Source organism: Sceloporus undulatus, chromosome 2 (genome assembly GCF_019175285.1).
Source record: "Sceloporus undulatus isolate JIND9_A2432 ecotype Alabama chromosome 2, SceUnd_v1.1, whole genome shotgun sequence".
NCBI classification, from domain to species: domain Eukaryota; kingdom Metazoa; phylum Chordata; class Lepidosauria; order Squamata; family Phrynosomatidae; genus Sceloporus; species Sceloporus undulatus.
Genome location: NC_056523.1, coordinates 105,527,190 through 105,544,738, shown reverse-complemented (window position 1 = coordinate 105,544,738; position 17,549 = coordinate 105,527,190).

Here is a 17,549-nt window from a genome sequence, read left to right as displayed (position 1 = left end):
TACCCTGAACAACTCTGCTGACGCAATCTCGGACGCGATACGAGCACCATAGAACGAATTCTTAGCTGCCCGTATCGCCTCTCTTTAGTCCCAAAAGGTGGTCTAGGAGAGTCTTGCGGCTAAGCGTAGTGTTTCCGCCAGTGCTGCCTAGCCGTCGCAGGACCCGCTTCCCGCCCGGGGTCTTCCGTTTGTACCAGGGCTTACATTTGGAAGCCGGCCTGAGAGGGCGCTGGGAGCGATGCCTGTGTATAGCCCTGGAAAGACCGGTTATCCCAGATACCAGTCAGGGCATCAACAGAGTCGCCGTCATTTCCAAACCATATACCCCTCTAGGGCTTCCTGGAACCTTTTGGGTCCCTCAGCCTTCTAGGGTGGACCATTCGAATAGGTCCGCCACCCCCGGGAGGGATCTGGGTAGAAGCCTGATCTTGCCTCCACCAGGAAATGATCCGTCCATGACAAGGGGGAAATATTAGATATTTCCACCCACGGATTTTCCATGTCCGTACAAAAAACCATATCGAGTGTATTACCCGCAGAATGCGTCGGACCCGAGACCAGTTGAGACAGGCCCATGGAAGTCATGTAGCCATGAATTCCCGAGCCGCACCGGATGGAACATGGTTGGCCGCGCGAAGGGGATGTTAAAGTCACCCAGGACAAGTTCCTGGGTGTTTCCAGCATCAGCTCCGAGCAACTGTGTCAGCTCGTTAAGGGAGTCTGTTAGCGCACGAGGTGGCCGGTACAACCAACAAAAATCCCTAGACTGTCCCTGGCCTTCAGAGTCAAGTAAATACACTCGATGTAGGAAGTTTGACGAACATGGTTCCTGGAGAGAGACAAGGTGTTCTTAGGGATCAAAGCGACCCCCCCCCGCCCACCTAACTGGTCTGTCCTTCACTGAGTACCCGGCTGGCAGGCCGGACCCACACAGCTTCCCCTTCAGGCCCAAGCCAGGTCTCAGTAAGCAAGCCAGTCACAGTTGTTATCTTCCAGCATATCATGGACAATGTGGGACTTGTTCTTAATGGACCTGGCATTGCACAGGAGCAGAGACAGGTTGTGGTATGGTTGGAATGACCCTCAGGTCCTTTTGGTAAGGAGAGGGACCGAAGGAGAGATAGATATTAAACATCGTCTCGCCTTCCCCTGTAACGCCAATCCGCACTCCTACCGCCATCCTTCCCCTGCCCCACATCATTTTTAATGATTAATTTTAAATGTGGATTGTTTTAATTTGTATACATCTTATTTGTTCCTTTAAACTGATGTGTGTTTTAACTGATGTCTTTTAACTGATGTTGTGTTTGTTAATTGTTTGTTGTTTCCACCTCGGTTCATGGGGAGAAGCAGGTAAGAAATAATGTTGTTGTTGTTTAGATTACAATGTCTTAAATTAAGGAATACAGAAAGAGGCATGCAAAATACAAGGGAATACAAATACAAGAAAATATAAGTTCTAATTGTTAACAATTTTCTGTACTCTGTATCTCACTCTGCAATACGAAAAATACAGAAATGAAGAATATTTCATTTATGGCATAGATCCTAATGGTGTGTACCCATTCCCCCCACTCAGTAGCACACCCTCTAATCTGACAATGGCAATTGACAAAGCATAATGTCATCATGGAGCTTTGTTGTTTGAATATCCATGTGACCAGAAGAACAGACTGCCTAAAACTATAGATATATCAAGAGGGGGCACAAATGTGTGGCTTCCAAAGTTTTATTTTGTTCTAGATATAATAATAATAATGTAATAATAATAATGATGATAATAATAATAATATAATAATAATAATAATATAATAATAATAACTTTATTTATATACCGCCCTTCGAAACATCAGGGCGGTTTACGCAATAAAACTACATTCAATACAATACAATTTACAATTTAAAAACAATACAATTAAAACAATAAAGAACTTGTGCCAAATCGTAAGTTGCTAACAGAGGGGGAGGGCTCTCAGGGAAGTATCAGGGGTAGCCTGTTTTAAAAAGACGTTTCAGCCCCTCTTAAATTGGGCCAGGAGGTTGCTGAACGGAGCTCGCTGTGCAGCAGTTCCAGAGTGTAGGGGCCGAGGTGGAAACGGCCTCTGGTGGTGTTGACTAATCTGGTCTCTGGAACTCTTAGCAGATGCTGCCCAGTATATCTGAGTGTGCGGGGCGATTGTATGGAGAGAGGCGGTCCTTTAAGTATCTGGGCCCAAGCCAGGTAAGCACCTACAGCAGAGCATGTGTGTAGGGAATTATATCTTATCTTATTTTCCCGTAATACAAAGGGGTCATTCCACTTACATTTAAACTGTTTGTGAATCATGTTGACACTGGGTGGCTGAATCGATCAGGGCATGCTTATTCTCACTATGGAAGTGGATTTGATCTAGACATTGTAGTTCCCCACTAGTTCTTTTGTGCCACAGCTTCTGGGGCACCAGGTTTGCCGGCTTTCTTGATTCTGTGCCCCACTCCAGAGTGGTTAACTCCAAGTACCATAAAAAAAGAGGGTTTCATGGAGCAGAGCTAGGAGGTGGCAAGCCATGGGCAACAATTTTGCCCTGGCTCTGGGGAAAATCTCCACTGGGCTCTGTCCAGAAGGCTGTGCAGGGCTCCCCCAGCCCTCCCGGCCCGGATTCCCAGGGGAGATGGGGAGAGGCTGAGATAGAGAGAGGGCAACCCCCCTCCAACACTCTCTGGAGGCCTGATCCAGAAGTGGCAAGGTAGAGGTGGATGCAGAAGCAGCCAACTGGAAAGGAGGAAAGCAGTTTCCAGTCCAGGCTGTGGTCAGCAGAGGGGTTCCTAGGCTGTCCACAGGGTACCGGCTGAGCCCCCGAGGGAGGGATCCCCCACCTCAGCTGCCCTTCCTGCGCTGGTTGGCAAGTCCTCGACGGAACTCTTGAAGTTCTCTGCCCATGCTGAGGCGGCTGCAGATGTGGCTGAGGGGATGCACGTCTCCTGATGAGGGGGTGGCTGTGGAGGAGGAGGATGGCGAGAAAGTGCTTTCCCAAAGCACTGAGGCCAGCTTCCAGTGATGAAGTAACTTTGCTGGGATGCGATGCAGATCTGCCATTCACATTTAGGAACACATTTCTGAATCGGTTCTTTAAAAAAAAAAAGGCAAATTAATCTGTCTTTTCCAAAAATGCAAATGATCCGTCTTGCTTCGTCTTAGGTCAACCATGCACAGTCAGTTCGGAAATGTTTCGAGTGGGAATGAGGGCATATAATCTGATAATTAAACCTCTTTAAATCATAATGGAATGAACCAAGTTTAGCCTCCTGGGATTTTTTAAAAAAAGAAAACTATGGAAAATATCCATCCAAAGAGTATCTCCTCCTTTTTGAAACTGACTCCAGGAGGGAAGCAGATTAAGTTGTCTTTTAAATAGTATGTTTGTATAATGTCATAACACTACTTGTTGTATAGAATCTGACGCACAATTATGTATGCTTCACACGCATTTTCAAGCAAATTCAGTGTGGTGTAAGGTTAGAATTTGGGCTGGAGTTCATGAGTCCGGTTCTAGCACCCAGTCATCCATAAGCTTACTGAATCACAAAATTGAGCTTGGACCAGGCAGTTTTTGTCCTCTCCTTTCAACGTGAACCTACTTCACAGAGTTGTTTGTGAGAAAAAGGAGGCAGGAGGGGATAATATATGACACCTTGAGTTCCTTGTATGGAAAGACAGAATACAGTGGGCCCTTGGATCCACTGAAGTTGGTTCCCAGACTCCCTGTGGATACCAAAATGTATGGATGCTAAATTCTCATGATCTTACAATGGCATAGTAAAATGGTTCCCCAATATAAAATGGCAAAATCAGGGTTTGTTTTTTTAATGTATATATGTTTTAAATATTTTAAGCTGTGGATGGGTAATATTTTGAAGCTGTGTGTAAAGTATCATGGATACAGACTGTGCAAATGTGACCAATGAAATATGAGGAAATTAATAAGAAAGTAGATGGTGTAGGGGGAAATTTAGGAATGGTTTTATTTATGTGGCATACCTATATGGAGTGGATCCTCTGGATGGTAAAAGCCACATTAACAAAACTCGATGTTTAGGTTCAATCTGAGGTTCACTCCCCCCCCCTTTTCTGCCAGTGTTCTCCTTCTCTGCACTGAGTCCCAGAGCTCACCAAAGCAGGGAGAGGGTTCTCCTGGAACATTATTAGATGATGTAGTTTTATTTTTTATAAAATAAATTGACCAGCTTATGCACATCTTTGCTATTGAATGCTGCAGTAGACAGTAGTTTAAATACATGCAAAGGTGTGATTCATTTGATTGACTTTTTAAATAAAACTATCATGGGTGGGGGTCAGGATAATTTTCCCACTCTTTCCTAAGAAATAAAACAACAACATTTATATTGGCATTTATACCCTTCATTTAAACCCGTGGGGGTTTTTGGCTGCGAGAGTGACCTATTTGGGGGCTATTTGGTTGTCAGAGGGGCTTGCCATCATCTCCTCCAAGGTTGAGAGAATTTCACCTCTCCCTGAGGAGGAAACTATCTGGGGCTACTTGGCAAGGATAGTTCAGGGGGGCTTGCCATTGCCATCTTCAAGGCTGTGGGGTGGGGTGTTGGATTCCCCCAAACAGTTTGATGTTGGATCATTTGATTGGTAGGGTTTTTTTTTATAAAAAATTGAAATGATTGAAATGTCAGCTCCATTTTAAATCTATACAAATGGTAATATGAACATCAATAGGGTTAAATTGCCACAGAGAGATTCAATCAGGGTAAACATTGTGAGAACTTTGATTTGGTACTGCAATGTCAAATCTCCCTAGATCTAATCATTACAAAAATGTGAGTGTGAATGGACCCTCAATGTAGCAAGCTCACAGCTTAGAAAGGTGCATAATCCCTCAACACTACTGGTGGCAAGTGTTTTTATTCTTAAAAGACTACTAGTCCCACTACAGTGATCAGTGGGATGTTTGAATACTCAAGTTTGAAATACTGATGTGATGTCTATGTAATAAGTTATCTTTAATAAATATGCTTCATTAGCTAGTGGTGGGCTGTGTTTTAGGGGAAATTTAATAAGTCTTTTTAGTCTCTTCATTGAAATAAGAATAGAGGAGAAATCATTTGCTTTGCATACAAACCAATCTAAATTGGCACTACCTGAACTAATATGAAAGTGAAACACATATCTGTTTCTGTTCACATTTTGCCAAGCAGTTCTGTCAAAAATATACACAAAAATATTAACACTAAGGGAGATGTACATCTAAATTCGTTAAGGTATGGAAAGAGGTATGTATTAGAAGAAATGCTTGCAAAATTAGTGGGTGAAAGTGCACAGAGAAATATAATCTAATTTTTTATGCAGATTAAGCAGCAGAAGCAAATTAATGTAGCAAAGGAAGTATGAACTTGTTCTTTTAAAAGTGGAGCATTAGCAAAGGCTGGATCTGTATGGGTCAAAATACTGTGGGAGTAGCCTGAGTATTCTGGCCTCAGCTGCCGCATCACATTGCCCGTACCTGGACTCGCCAGAGTGAGATCAGGCAGCTGTTCACACGCACCACCCACTGTGCCATCCAGCAACCGCCACCATGTGTCACTCACGCTGAGGTCAGAACAAGGCACTAGTATTAATCACAACCTTATGTTACAACATCTCAAAGAAAGTTGAGTCAGGCAGTCCATAGCAATGCATCGTCATGAGGATGTCTCATACATGTAGAATCTTGGGCTTGTTACAGACTGCCAATAAAGCTGCTTGGGTCTCTTTGGAGGTATGCTGTTTAAATGATGCATGCATCCTAGAATCCAGAAGCTGCCACTCCGTACTTAGGAATGGTGTGTGGCTTTGACACGACCTCCGGACTCTTAGGACCCATGCATCATTTAAATAGCATACCTCCAAAGAGACTCAAAGCAGCTTATTTTGGCAGTCTGTAACAGCCATAGAATCATAGAATGGTAGTGTTTGGAAGAGACCGCAAGAGCCATCCATTTCCTGCCATACAAGAAATCTAAATCAAAGCATCACCAACAGATGTGATTCCTCTTGCTCTTGAGGGAGAGACTTCAAGTGACTTGGGGCTTTTACATGAGTAGAATGGTGTCCTGCTTACCTCTACTGATGGCAGCACAGCAGGGGAATATACAAAGGAATAGTCCAGAGTCCAGTCTGGAGGCCATACAATACCAGTCAGTCATCACCAGCAAAGGGGCGAAGCAAGAGGATGTCAAAGGCAATGTCCAGATGGTCAGATAACCAAAGTCATGAATCCAGAGCAAGGAAACGGAACAACAAGGCTGGTTGTCAGTTGCGAAAAAAAATAATAATAAATCTCTGCAGCTGGAGGTCTTTTAAAAGCCTCCCTCAGCTTCTCTCAGCTGAAACTTATTAGCTATCCTCTGACTTCTAGCCTAGAGAATACTTCAATGACTTTGACCTGTCTTTGTTCCACAGGTCCTAGCACCTGCAGCTTAGAGTCCTAGAGTCTGTTTTCTCCCATGCAGCTTCCTGAGACTGTTCTGAGACTGCTAATCCAGCCGCCCCCGATCGCCTCTGTCTCAGACTCCTCCATATCTTCTGAGTCCTCTGACTATGCCTTAAGTCAGGCCCAGGGCAGTCCATGACACATGGTTGTGAAGAGTAGCCACCTTACACTTTCCTGAAATGGGGGGCAGAGGTAGTAATGCTGTCTTTACCGCAATATTTCTTCTGTCCTTCCTCTTCCCAAGTCCCTAAGATGTTGGTGTTGGTTCAGAAAATATGTTTCCCATGCCTACCGAAACTGTGGGGGGTTGTGAAATTTCTCTCCAGATTTGCTTGCATGGTCTTTTCCTCTTTGCTATTAAACATGTATATGTTTTCTAAACTTTCAAAATTCAGCTATGGCGGTTCCCAAAATGGCTGATATTGGGAGACAGATTATTCCCTCTAACCCAAGAGTGGAAGATAAAGTTTCTATTTGCCTATGGTATATACACTTTAAAACAACAACACATCTCACTATTGTCCCTTTTTGCAGGAGTTTCAGTACATCAGAACTCTGTCAAATTTATCTGACAATAGGAAATAGCAGCCAAAGGAAATGAGCCCATTATGCCACCTCTGAATCTCTAAAATGATTCTTATTCTATAGCATAAATGGGCTTCTAGAAAAACTGAGCTACCTGTTGACCTGTTTCCGCCAGGTTTGCGGCATCATGCTATAAGCAAAACATTATGTGCTTGCTAGCATTTTTAGATGCAAGTTATTGACAACCATGAAAAAAGCAAGTAACCTTTCCATTCTCAAAGCAATAAATCATCCTAGATTATGTGCTGTGTCTAGCCAGTACTGGAGTTATTTATCCTTCGATTTCTTTAGCATCTTATGCCTTGCCTTATATATCTTTCCCATTTGTTCAAAACTGGGTGAATTCACTACGCAAGATAGCATAATAACCAGACTTTGTCTGAGATGTGGGCAGGGGATTGAGAGGAAAGGGGGAGATACATGCCCTTTTCAGTACTATTGATAGTAAAGCTCTGTAAAAATCATATAAAGGATAGTGCGAGTAGTATGAGCGAAGATCCACCTTGAAATCTAAATGGATTGACAAAATTCCTTACCAATGTAGATAAATACTTGCGTGGTTTATAATAAGTACATTGTTTTCACCGAGGAGTAGAAGTGCACTATATGTTCTCTTTTTTTAACCCATTATTTGCATTGGGAATCAGAAGTTTTACTTATTATTAACTGGAGTCTGAACATATTTTAGACAAGAAAATTATTTTTTTTCCTCACTTAGCTCAAAGATGCTACAGAATTCCCTTATTGATTTTTGCTTTTAACTTCCAAACATTTTGGGAGATAATATGTATTGGGGGGGGGGGGGGTTCTATTTGAAGGTTTTTTTTTTTTTTTTTAAAAGGAATTAGTAAAGTGTTGTTCATAATTATGTATAACAAGTATACCAACCAATTACCCCCCTCCCCCCAAGGCAACTATTAATGTTATCCATAGTAATTATAAAGTTATTCTTTTAAAATAGCATCTCAAGTCTGATGTAGCAGTGGAAATGAAGGAAAGAAGGAATGAGAAGGAATTATTGTGCTAAGGTTAGGGTTCTCAAACAGTTGGGCAGGGCCCCTGGGGGGGGGTTCCGAGTTACTGAAGGGGGGCACATGACCTGGAGGGCCTCATTTCCCCCTCTTCCCTTTCTCAATTTCTTTATTCATCTACATCAAGTGGGGGGATCACATGATGTCTGCATGTGATGTAAAGGGGATCACTAGGTCAAAAGTGTGAGAACTATTGTAATAGCGACTATATTATATAATGTAATTTCTACTAATATGTAAATTCTTGTTGATATTCCATAAAGTTGCAGAATAGGTAGGCAACAGAATTTCATCCTCCAGCACTACTAGTTGTGAAAAACAGGGTTGCTATTGTTTTAAAAAGTAAATAGGCAATGAAATATGTGACCTATTTAAAAAGTTTAATCGTTTCCTACAAATTACTGCCAAAAAAAAATGACAGAGAACCTCATTTATTAGCAGTTGTATCTCCTTGGCTGCATCCATACTGCAAAAAATAATGCAGTTCGACACCATTTTACTGCCATGGCTCAGTGCTATGGAATATGGAACTGTAGTTTTGTGAGACATTTAACCTTCTCTGTCAGAGAACAAGTTTGGTCAAGTTGTGTGGTATCTGCCTCTCATTTCCTCTGCACTTCCTGCCACCCTTTGCAATCTGTCTTCAGAACTGTGGGACCATTGGAAATGGTATGGATAAATGTGGATGGCTGCAGATAGAAGAGGGATTTTTGTTGAATTAGTGTAGTGCAAGTGATCCTGATTTGGTTTCCAGCCCAATTGATATTCATGTGGTCCTCCCACCCCCCCCCCCCCTTCAAGTGTGGACCATTCAGGCCTATCTAATGCAATTTAGATCCTGAATCTGAACCAAATTTGGAAATCTGCAGCATCATTCTTTGAAACCAAAACAGCTATACTTTAAAAATAAATAAATAAATAAATAAATACACACATCCATGACATTTGGAGATATGATGGCCTCTTCGAACAGATAGTATTTGCCAAATTGCTGGCAGGAAAGTCCATGGGTTTTTTGTAGCAGCCACCTTTAAGTTCCTATTTAAAAATTGAAATAAATATTAGAAAACACATGCAGCCAGCGAATTCTTCATCTTTCCAGTTATTGCTGCTTTTTGCGCATCTAGGTGTGTGATGGATGTGTGTTCTGATTGTGCAGTAGCTCTACGCACATACAGAGTGTGGAAAGGGTTAGGTACCTTTTTCTAGTGGACACAGCCCCCCAAAAGTGGAGCACTGTGCTAGATAGAGATCCTAAGAACATCTGCAGGTTCAGAGTTCAAGTACGCTGCATTAATGTTACTGCTAAAGACAGAAGTAACAGAGTTAAGCACTGTACAGAAAATAGTGTGGTGGGAAGATGTGTAAGGAAAAGCAGAGCAGAGTAGAGGCAGGCAATCTGGATTTGTGTGTGTGTTTAGCACACCTAGGAGTAGTGTGGCACAAGTGGTTTGGAGTGCTGGATTATGAATCTGGAGACCCATCATGTTAAAATACTATCAAATTGAGGAAGATTCTTAAAAGATGTTAAAATACAGGATTGAAAGAGAAACAAATGAGTTAGACAAAATTTATCTCCAAAAGAAAAAATGATAACCAAAATATACAAGATACTTCTTGACATAGAATTGGAGAAGAGACAGAAAAAGTAAATATGGTTAAATGGATGAGAACATAGACCAACAGATTACATTAGAAAGCTGGGGGAAAGTTTGAGAAGAATCTAAGATTTACAAGAAGTACCTATCTAACAGAGAATTATTATAAATGTTTTAAGATGGCATCTCTCACCATTAAAATTGGCCAGATAAAAAAGAAATAAAGACAGCAGCTGCGGTGGAAATGTAAACAACCTAATGCATCTTATATCATATTGGTGGGAGTGTCCAAAGCAACTAAATTCTGGAAATTGATACATGCTAAAATGCAGATATTTTGCAAATCAAATTCGAACTAAACCCTAAACTATATCTATTGATATTATGGAAATGTTAAAAGTAAAATTAAATCAAGATGAAAGGGATGTTCTTCTGTACTTGGTCACAGCAGCTCGCCTTACATTTGCTAAACACTGGAAAGTATTAAGCACAGATCTACTTGAAGAATGGATTATGAAAGTATCTGATTTATCTATAATGGATAAATTGACAATGGTTATAACTGGAAAAACGGACAACAACATTTCCAAAGGAAATGGGAAAAGGTCAACAGTTATGGGATGAAAGCCCAGATTAGACAGAAGGCTGTTTGGGCAGAACTTATTTCTATATCTATATTCTACTTTATTATGTCTGTCAATTGACAATATATTGTATTATAATAATATAGAGAAATGCGAATTCGGACTCTCTTCAGCATTTTTTTTTGTGTGGGGGAGGGAACCAGGTTCCTATACCCCAACACAGGTTGTTTGCTGCTTTGTTATGTTTAAACGATTTCTCCCCACGAATGTGTAGGACTCCCACCAACATTAGTAACAAAATACAATTCAGATGTTATGGCTGCTAGCTTAAATAATTATTGTTCTTTTAAAAGTTTTCTGTGTTAAGCAAGTTGTTTTGACTGAATTTATGCCAACTGAAGGATTGATTATGATTGTAGTCTTACACTGTGAATAAAGTAATAAAAAAATGAATCTGGGACCAGTGTTCCTTCCCAGCTCAACCATGAAACCCATAAGGTGACCTTGGGCAAGTCAAATGCTCTCACCTTAGAGGAAGGCCATGGCAAACCTCTTCTGAACAGATCTTGCTAAGAAAATGCCATGATAGGTTTGCCAACAACAACAATAAACCTAGACCACTGTCATAACTCACTCTGTAGGATCTGAGGAATGTGATTGAACAGTCAGACCAGAAGACCATCAAAAGTGGACATGGATATGGAGACTCACTGGACAGTGAGCTCCCATTTCCCATTTCAGCTGCACCAGGTGGATGCTGAGGAGAGTCCTTTTCCTTTGCAGAGCAATTGTGATCCAACAGAAAAAAATGAAGATCCAACATCCCAGGTGCTCAGTAACTGTCACCTGGCTTTCAAGACTGGGCAGCAAAAGGCTTCCCAATGGCAGAGGAAAGTTCTTGTTGTAGACATAAAGTTTACAATCTTTCTTGTGCATTTGGCTTTCTTGAATTCCGACTTTCTAGACCAACTATAAGGTGACCATCCTGTCTTTTTTCTTCCTCAGTTTTCTCCCCCCAGCACTTGCTGCTTCAGGGCAACTTCAATATGTACAATAGAATCAAATATATATGTTTTCAGTGACCCCATTTCATCCCTGCTCTCAAGCAATGTGATGTAGAATACTAATAAATTCTGGTTGCAGACTGAAAGCTAGAGCTCAATCTCAGTGGGTATATGTCTTCAAGTCACCTGTCAATTATGGCACCCTCATGCATGCTTTCCAACATTTCTCAGAGAAACCAGAACAAATGTGGCCAAGCAACATCAGAGTATGGTCAAGATGGTGAAGGAAGACTTTTTCAACTTGCTTTTTGCCTGAAGCTACTGAGGAGAAGATTCTGCCCCTACTTCTCCTCCTCTCCCCAGTGAATTAATTGACTGCAACTAATTTACATTTTTTAGATTATCTGTTGTTAATATAAGCAAACTTTACATAACCTGTATATTCTCAAAGGGACACATTAAAACAAGTATACTACATTTTCTCATCTACTTCAGTTGAAGATTATAACCAACTTTTATACCCATCTGATGTTCTAGTCCTTATTATTTTCCCTTTTCTAGTTCTATTTTCAAAAGTCTCTTATTACATTTTCCCAATTAAGTGTTCATAATTTGTACATAGATTATTTTCAAAATCAGTTTTGTTCTTTCAAAGCCAGGCAATTTCTTATTTAGTTTAAATCTTCAATCAATTTATAGTGGTACCAATAAACATAATATTCCTCTTTTAATAATTCATCCTGCATTTTAAATTTACATAGGTCATTTCCCAAATTAACATTTTTGAGATGTTATCCAACTCTTGTGCATTTTTTTGTATCTTATGTAGAGTGCCATCTGGGGTGAGATCCACATTGCTATTTTAGGGCACAGTTTGGGTTTGTATCTGTTTTTCAGATGCATAAAACAAGACATTTTATGAAATTATTAAAACAATATGGATTTTTAATTTATATACTATACATAACCATGGCTGATGAACATCAGTTATGGCCCTTTTAACTTCAATAATCTACATGTTTATTCATTTCGGACAAAGAAGAGTGGAGCCAAAGAATTGGAAACCCTTTTTTTCTCTTCTTTTTTTTTTTATCATCCTGAAGTAACTTATGTTTATTTCCCATGCCATGTAAATTTGACATGTCCTTATGCCATTATTAAACAATGTATTGTTCATTATGATTGGTATATTTTGAAAAGACATAAAATTTTAGGCACCACATTCATTTTTATTGCAAACAGGTTTCAGTTTGCTCCATCTCTTGTAAGTCTCCCTTTATCTCATTAAAGCTTTTTCATAATGTTTATGGAATAAGTTTAATTCCTATCTGTCAAGGTGATTCCAGATACACCTTTTCGCCCCTCAGCTGTAATAAATAATAATAATAAAATTTTATTTTTATACCGCCCTTCTAAAACCAGGGCGGTGTACAGCTACATATACATGGCATATCATATACATCTACAATCCCATCTACCATAGCTAAAACACAGTCCATTAAAACATTCTAGCCCGCCTGCCCTCTGCTGACGTGGGGGGGGGAAAGAAGGTTAATCAGGGCTTGCATCAGGGGAATGCTTTGCTTAAATAAAAAGGTCTTCAGCCCCTTTCTAAACTGGGCCAGGGATGGCCGAGCAGCTCAATGGCAGGGAATTCCGCGGGTAGGGGCCGAGATGGAAAATCCTCTTAGAAGTAGAGGTTAGTCTGGCCCTGGAACCCTCATAACTGCTGCCCTGATGTTCTGAGCGAGTGCGGGGCGGATTTGGGGAGAGGCGGTCCTCCAGATATCCTGGGCCCAAGCCATTTATGGCTTTATAGGTAATGACCAACACTTTGTATTGCGCCCGGAAGCGAATAGGCAGCCAGTGCAGATCTTTTAGCACTGGTGTTATATGGCTGGCTCTGGATATGCCAGTAACCAGTCTGGCTGCCATATTCTGTACTATTTGTAGCTTCCGGGTATGGTACAAGGGTTGCCCCATGTAGAGCGCATTGCAGAAATCCAAGCGAGAGGTTACCAGAGCATGTACTACCGTTTCAAGGTCCCTCCAGCCCAGGTAGGGACGCAGCTGGCGTATCCGCCGAAGCTGATAACAGGTGCTCCTGACCGTCGCATCCACTTGAGATGTAAGGTGGAGCGACGAATCAAGGAGCACCCCCAGACTGCATACCGAGTCCTTCACGGGGAGCGTGACCCCGTTCAGGACAGGTGGAATTACCGCCATCCCTGGACCAGGAGAACCTATCACAAGTACTTCCGTTTTCTCTGGATTCAGGCTGAGTCTGTTTTCCCTCATCCAGCCCATTACCGACTCCAAGCAGGCCACAAGAGGAGAGATGCCATCCCCGGTCACTGCATCAGTCGGAGGCATAGAGAAGACTATTTGGGTGTCATCAGCGTACTGATAACCCCGCGCTCCATGTCTCCGGATGATCTCTCCCAGCGGTTTCATGTAAATGTTAAATAGCATGGGGGACAGAATGGCTCCTTGAGGGACCCCAGATGTAAGGGCCCTCTTATCGGTGCATATGTCCCCCAGCTGCACCATCTGGAACCTCCCAGAAAGGTAGGACCGGAACCACTGGAGCGCAGTGCCACCGATTCCCACCTCTGCCAGGCTCTCCAGAAGGAGACCATGGTCTATGCTGGATAATGCTTCTGGTTTAATTTTCTGGCCATTTTCCGGCGCGTTACAGACTGCCCCTTTGAGGCGGCCTGTAGGCGCTGCTTTCCCCGGTGTATCGGGGCCTCAGCTGCCAGACCGGCAGCCTCCAAGGCCCTGATCCGCCGCTTTCCAGGCTGTGGGGAAGCGACAAAAGGCCGCTTCCCCGCAGCCTGGAAAGGGGTGTCATTGGGGCTTCAAGCCCCAAGGACACCCCGTGGTGGCGGGGAGGAGGAGAAAGGGGCCGCTTGGCCCCTTTCTCTCTTGCGTTGCTGGGTGCAGCCATCTAAAGGCTGTGCCCAGTGACGCAAACCAGGAACGAGCTCCGAAACGGAGCTCCTTCTTGCTCCGTGGAAAAGGCACACTAAGTGCCCTGGCGCGGAACGACGATATCACGTCCGTACCGCCCCGTATAGAGGCGGCACGGTCGTGACGTCGTCATGGTGGCCCCCATGTGGAAGGGGCGCCTCCATTTTGTACGGACTCAGTCTGTACTAGGGTTAGGGGCGTCCGGAAGTGATGCCCCTTTTTAACCCTAGTACGGACTGAGTCCGTACTTAAAGGCCCGTCTGTAACGGGCCTACATTTTGAATTCAGCTTGCACTCAGTGAAGTAGCCAGAGATAAAAGGGTAAAGTGAGGATGGGTGTGGGGGCTGGGGAAGAACTGGGACCACTGAAAAAGTGAGATGACAGAGGATTAATCAAGATTAATTTCTCAATTTTTTTAATTTATTACATTTTAAATGCTAGGGTTTTGTTTTTTTTACAAAAACAAATAAAAAAAACTTTAAACTTGTCCTTAACGGGAACCAAGCTTTTTGTCCTTTCTCCCTACTTATGTTTGCTAAATACACCCATTCATTTAAAATACACATACAAAAGTTCAACAGTTCACTACTGTGGTATTTAAAGAAAGAAAAAGAAAGTCTGCCTCTTATATAATAAAGTGAGCATTCTGTTGAAAGAATGTAAGGTTTACATATATAATATTTGATGTGGATAATCCATAGCAAGATGCATACATGCTTCTTTCATCATTCCTCTAATCAAATGATTTTATGCCAGAGTATTTCCATAATTTATTAATGTCTAGAACTCTACCATGCATAAAATTGTCCTATAAAAGGGGATAGTTTAAACTAATATTTAGGACTTATTTCTTTCTTGTTGTTTGCATATTTCATTCATAAAAATAGGAGCAAGGAATGGAAATTTTTTATTGGAATAAATGTATTGAAATCAAATTCATCAGTTCTAAACTCTTCCCTAAATACGCAACATATTTGTTTCACTCCATGGATAATCTCTGAATGTCAAGATCCCATTGCAATTTTTCCTTCCAAAGTAAAAAATCTAATTTATCCTAAAATGATGATCTTTCGCAGTGAATTCTTCCCATTTAATTCAACTAAGTATTTTGTACTTTCCTCTTGAATGAAGTGCTAAATCTTTTCCTCTGAGCTTGGCAATCTTTTGTAACCATGAAGGTCATTAACTTTAATTAAATGGATCCCCCTTTTTAACACTTGCTAGAAAATGAGGATTAGTCTCAACAAGTTTCATTAAATAAACAGAGCAAATTAACATTTATAATATATCTCTTAACCAATCTGAAATTAGTCTCCTCAAAAGCCTATTATCTGAAAAGCAGGAAACTGCCTACAGTAAAGCATACAGTAAAAGATATTCCAAGGAAGAGGACAGAACTTTGCAATAGATTCCAGCTGAGATCTGGAGCTTTAGAAAAATAAAGGGGAATCCATCAACACCTGAACCTGACAAGTCATATGTCTGCTGAAACACAAATGTTTAAGCAGTGAAAGTCTCAGACAGAAGAAGCCAAATGAACTTCACATTGTGCAGGTTCCACAGATTAGCTGGAAAATACAAGAAGAACCTTTCTAGACATAACACTGTCACTGGTGGGATTCGGAGGACAAATGCGAGGACGCAGTCCCTTGTATCTCTTTGCTTTATAGGCCTTTAAGGTAATAAGCAACACTGAATTGCATTCGAAAACAAATTCAAAGTTCTTATACTATGGGTGAGCAATCCATCACTGGCACACTTGCTACCCCTTTATGAACCAGCTGTACTCTTCAAAGATATCCCTGTGTAGGGATCCTTGTAATCAGGGATATGCAAATCTCTCAGACTTGATTTTGTTGGAAGACTTTGGCTGGCATTCTGTTCTATAGTTTTGATGCACTCTAAAGGTATCAGATCCTGTCTGATCTTGGAAGCTAAGCAGATTGAGGCCTAGTTAATACTTGAATGGGAGATCGCCAACAAATACCAGGTGCTGTAAGCTATATTTCAGAGGAATAGACTGGCAAAACCATCTCTGAGCATTCCTTACCTAAGAGATCCCTACTGTCATGTACAAGATCACTTCAGCTCAGAAAATCCAAGCTTTGGTAGTCAAACATAAAAGCTTTATTCTGAAACTAAAGATGTTCATGGCAGACATATGTTGTCTGCCCTGAAATACCAGCATCATCACACTATAATTAAAGTATATAATAATTCAAATTTTATGTGGGCTTACATTATTCATTACCCATAAAACTGAATACTCTAATCTTCCCTCTTCCCTAGGATAGCCCCACTTTCCAATCCCATACCAGCTGTTCTCATGGGACACACCTTGAAGCTCCCAACACAATCTCAACTCTTTCACATCAGGTCATTAACCACCAAAAGAATGAAGGCAGCCAATCTATCAATTTGTAACAACATTTCCTGATATCCAGTATTATGGCTAATTTAATCTAAAAAACTGCAAGCAAGCAAAACACATTTCTGTAACTATGGTGCTTTACAGAGCGCCCAAAAAGGGCGCTCTACCGTCACCCGTGTTTGCTGCACCAGGGAACCACAGTGGACAAACCACACGGTTCCCCAGCGCAGCAGAAAGAACCTGCAAAAGTGGGTTCTTTTTGCAGCACGGTTATGATGGCACAAGGTGCCAATAGTGCACTTGCGGCATCATTTCCATGCAGCGACATGCAGACACTAAGCGTCCAGTACGTCAAAATGGTGGCACCCATGTAGAATGGGCACCGCCATTTTGTATGTGCTTGGCACATATTAGGGTTAGGGGTGTCCGGAAAGGGACTCAGATCCTGAAATTACCAAATTCAGGGGGCCACCATAAGTAAACAGGTGACTTGAAGGTACAGACACACACAAGCCCAATTATTCAAATTCACATTTACTTCCATTGCAGGAACACAACAACCAAAAGTGCCTCCAAAATCTTACCTCTGAAACCTCACACAACCCACCCACCCCGCCGCCACCAGCTATTTCTGAGGTGCTGGGGACAGCGAATAAAAATGTGTCCAGCCTTTCCTGGTAACAGGGCACACTGAGAGAGACAGGTGCAACAGGATCTTGACATGACCCTACAGTTCTTTCTGCAGCTGTGTGTCTCAGTGCACCCCATGACTAGGAGAGGACAAGACACATCTGTGATGAAATGACTCACAAACCAGCCAATCAGAAGCCAGAGACCCTAAGCCAATCAGGTGCTGGCTGAGGAGCTTGAAGATTCCGCTTGGCAGTTGGTTTTAGTCAGTTAGGGTTTGGAATCCTGAGGGA